Source organism: Bos taurus, chromosome 14 (genome assembly GCF_002263795.3).
Source record: "Bos taurus isolate L1 Dominette 01449 registration number 42190680 breed Hereford chromosome 14, ARS-UCD2.0, whole genome shotgun sequence".
Lineage (NCBI taxonomy): Eukaryota > Metazoa > Chordata > Mammalia > Artiodactyla > Bovidae > Bos > Bos taurus.
The window spans coordinates 9,083,091-9,087,206 of NC_037341.1; positions in this window are offsets into that span (position 1 = coordinate 9,083,091).

The window sequence follows — 4,116 nt, forward strand, 5'->3', positions numbered from 1 at the left end:
CTGTTCAAAGCCAGGCGTCATTCGTTCAGCAGCTTTCCAGTGGGACCTTCACGGTAGGCAGCCCCTTCTCCTGATGGTGCAGTGGAGGGAGAGAGGGAAGAAGGGAGGGAGGGGGGAAGAGGGTTAGGGATGGAAGAAGAGAGGGAAGGATGTAGGAAGGAGGAGAGGGTGAGGATGGAGGAAGAGAGGGAGGAAGGAGATGCTCTGACTTCCAAAGGAATGTGAGATGGATGGTTGACTTACGCATATTCCGCATGTCATGTTCTTAGGACTAAGTTTGAATGATAATACAGAGTGGTCATGCTACCCCAGTGGCACACACAGGGTGGCCAGGTACTGCTGTACGCATTGTGCACTGTGCAAGGGTGGTGTGTGTGCCGATGGGACAAGTAGAGGCTGACACGCAGCCAGGGCTCAACGCCAAGCTTAGTGTTGATGGAGACCCAGCACAAAGAATGACCCAGTCGACGAAACGTGGCGTTTAAAGGAATGAGGTGCTGGGGTCTATAACTTTGTTTTTAATTGTAGTTAAATATACGTAACATATAATTTACCATTTTAACCATTTTTAAGTGCATTCACATTGTTGTGTGAACATTAACTCCATCATCTCCAGAATTTCCAGCTTCCCCAACGGAAACTCTGTCCCATTAAACACCAACACCCTGTCGCCCCAACCATAACCTACTTTAAAAAATCTTAGAGCTGAGTCATGGTTATGTCTGTAATAAGGTCATTTCTGCTCATTTGTAGTCTAATAAAATACATGCTTGAAAATCCAATAAATATAGCTGCAGTTCCAATAAAAATCACCCTCGGCCTGTTCTCTGAGTGTCAGGACTACTCAGGAGGCTATGTCCCTGAAATGAGTGTCACAAGAGAAGAAAACAACATCCGCGGTGCTAAGCGGACCCCCTCCTGCATTTCACCAAACAGGGGTTTCTACTCCAACGGGGAATTGGAACCTTCATTGCAATAGCTATTTCTTGAGCCTTTCTGGTGCTGGACGCCATCGTTGTGATTACTGATGATTTGGGGCCATTTCTCTCCATCAGGCACTTATAAGTGTCGTGCATGGTCATGGATTAACTTATTCACTCCTTACAACACCTCCTGAGTGATATTGTTAATATAATGAGCCCTGGATCTGGGAAGTGGAACGTTTTTTACCATAAACGGCCAGTCTTGAAGTCTCACTGATCTCATCTATAAAAAGAAAGTTCGGACTAGATGATTCCACCTCCTCTTCTGAGCTCAAATCTTTGGCATCCTCTTGCTGGGTGATGGTAACAATTACAAATCAGACTCAGTAAGTGCCTGGTAGTGTGACATCAACACCATCAGCCTCGGTCATGTGGGTATGACTTTATGGGTCCCAGAAATGCTTTTAGCTGCCACCCACAGAGTTTCCAGGGCATACCACTTTCTAGCAGAAGAGCCAGTGCAATCTGAGGGTCTGTCCAACCTTGAAAGTTAACCTGCTGTAAGAACTTAACTGGTTAAAAAAGATTATAAGCAGAGAATTGTGTCTGACAGATAAGAAGCAGAATATTAGAGAATGCTTCAGTTGAGTGTGAATCTCAAAGAACTCTCACCCTCTCCTTCTACATTTATTCAGCAAACATTTATCTTACAGCCAGCAGAGGCTGTGCTGGGGGTCCTGGAGCAAGTTCACAGAGTAGAGATCCTCTGGCCTACAAATGTCTTCTCCTCTAGGACACCTTCCCCAATACCAAGGCCTGCCCACAAGTAGGGTGGTTCACCACGGCCCTAGGTACCTATGCCAGGCCACCAGGACACGGGGCAGCCTTTGCCTCTGGGAGAATAAATTGCAGAAAGTGTCCCTTCCTCCAGGCTGACGCAGCTCGGCAGAAGGCAAGCTTGGGAGTTGAGCCCTGGCTGCATTTCAACCCCTCCTTATCCCGTCGGCACACACAACTCCTTGGCACAGTGTGCAACACGCACAATCATATTTAGCAGCCCCTTGTGTGCCCCTGGGGTAGCGTGATCACTCTGTATTACCGTTCAAACTTTGTCCTAAAAACATGTTCTACAGACTTTTGGACTCTGTGGGAGAAGGCAAGGGTGGGATGATGTGAGAGGATAGCGTTGAAACATGTATATTACCATATGTGAAAGAGATGACCAGTCCAAGTTTGATGCATGAAACAGGGCACTCAAAGCTGGAGCACGGGGACAACCCAGAGGGGTGGGATGGGGAGGGAGGTGGGAGGGGATTCAGGATGGGGGACATATGTTCACCCGTGGCTGATTCATGTCAATGTATGGCAAAATCCACCACGATATTGTAAAGTGATTAGCCTCCAATTAAAATAAATAAATAAAAAACATGTTCTAAAGCAGAATATGTATAAGTCACAATCCTTTGGGAGTTAGATTCCCAGGGAGCTAAAATCATCCTAAATTCCCCTGGCCTTTAAATTGTTCCTTCCCTATTAAACAATAGTTGACCCAGGTGAGTCAATAGGCAGTGAGTGACTACTGAAGTACATTTACTGCTCAGATCACAGGGCAGCTAGAGCTGAAATATGGCAGCTTCCTGAACCCACCCGTACTTTTTTCCAAGTGTTCAAATGACTCAGAAGCCAAAGGGAGGAAAGATGGAGCCGCTGCAGGAAAAGCACTGTTTGCTAAAGGGCAGTGCCACTGTGGCCAGATTTATCCCGTGATGTTGGTACGAAGGTTCAGAGTCATCCTGCTGAAAAATATCCCATGATATCACTTATATGTGGAATCTTAAAAGATTATATAAATGACCTTATTTACAAAGCCAAAACAGACCCACAGACATAGAGAACAAACTTGTGGTTACCAAAGGAGATTGGTGGGAGGAGATAAATTAGGAATTTGGGATTAACAGATACACACTACTATATATAAAATAGATAAACAAAAACCTACTGTATAGCACAGGGAACCATATGCAATATCTTATAATAGCCTATAAATGGAAAAGAATCTGAAAATATATGTATATTATAAATCACTGAGTCATTTTGCTGTACACCCAAAAGTAAAATAATATTGTAAACTACCTATACTTCAACTTAAAAATGGATTAAGAAATTAAAAAAAAAATACTGCTGAGAATGCTGCTGGACACACACATGGGTTCCTCAAAACTCAGTTTACAAAAGTCAAACTATAGTGCTTGTTAAATTGCTGCCTTTCCCCAAAGTCCATGAGCCACTCACAGGTAAGGTGTGTTTTCTTCACTTTGCTTTCCTGCATCCTTGCTACGTGCCTGGCACATAACAAATGACCATCGATTTAGTGAATAAATAAATGAGAGCAGAACTATGTCCTCAAGGAGTGTACGGTGACATTTCCATTTTACAGATGGATAAACTGAGTTTCAAAGAGGGAATGTGATCTCTTTACTGTCATATTGTTACAGACTAGGGTTCTTCGCCTTCCCCAATCAATAGAAATTGAATAGAGGCTAAACAAGAAATTCAGGCAAGGCTTTGTTGGGGGCTCTGTGGTAGCAGGCGAGAGCAAAAACAAACAACAGTTTCCCTTGCTTGCTGGCTCCGGAGGGGTGAGTGAGTGTTCCTTATGTGGGGTGAGGGTAGAGGTCTGTCCAGGGGTCAGGCCAAAGGGGTGGCTTGTGTGTGTGTGTGTGTGTGTGTGTGTAGGGGGCATGCCCAGTATCCTGTTTTTGCTCCTGACACACTGTTTTTATACTCCAGGCTCTTCAAAACTGGCAGCTGGGGTTTTTGGTCTCTTTCTGTCTTTTGGGTCCAGCGTTTGCTCCAACTGAGCGTGCACACAGTTATTTTTAGTTTCTTACGGTTTCTTTGTATTAATATTTTGTTGTTCGAGGAGAGCTGTGTCCAGGTGCGAGCACTGCAGGGTTGCAGGAAAGAGTCCATGGTCCCAACCTGTCTCATTACTCTTAGTTAAGCCGCTTGCAAGGCTGGGACAGGATCACTTTGGGGCCTTTCTCCTTTTCCTGCACTGCATTTTAGGACAAACAGGTCCTCTGGGGTCTCGTGTCCTGGTTTCTGAAAGCATACTCACCATGCTCCGCTGACTTCTCTCCCAGGACGCTGTGCCAGTTGATGCCAAGGTCCCTCCCTTTGCTCTGCTGCC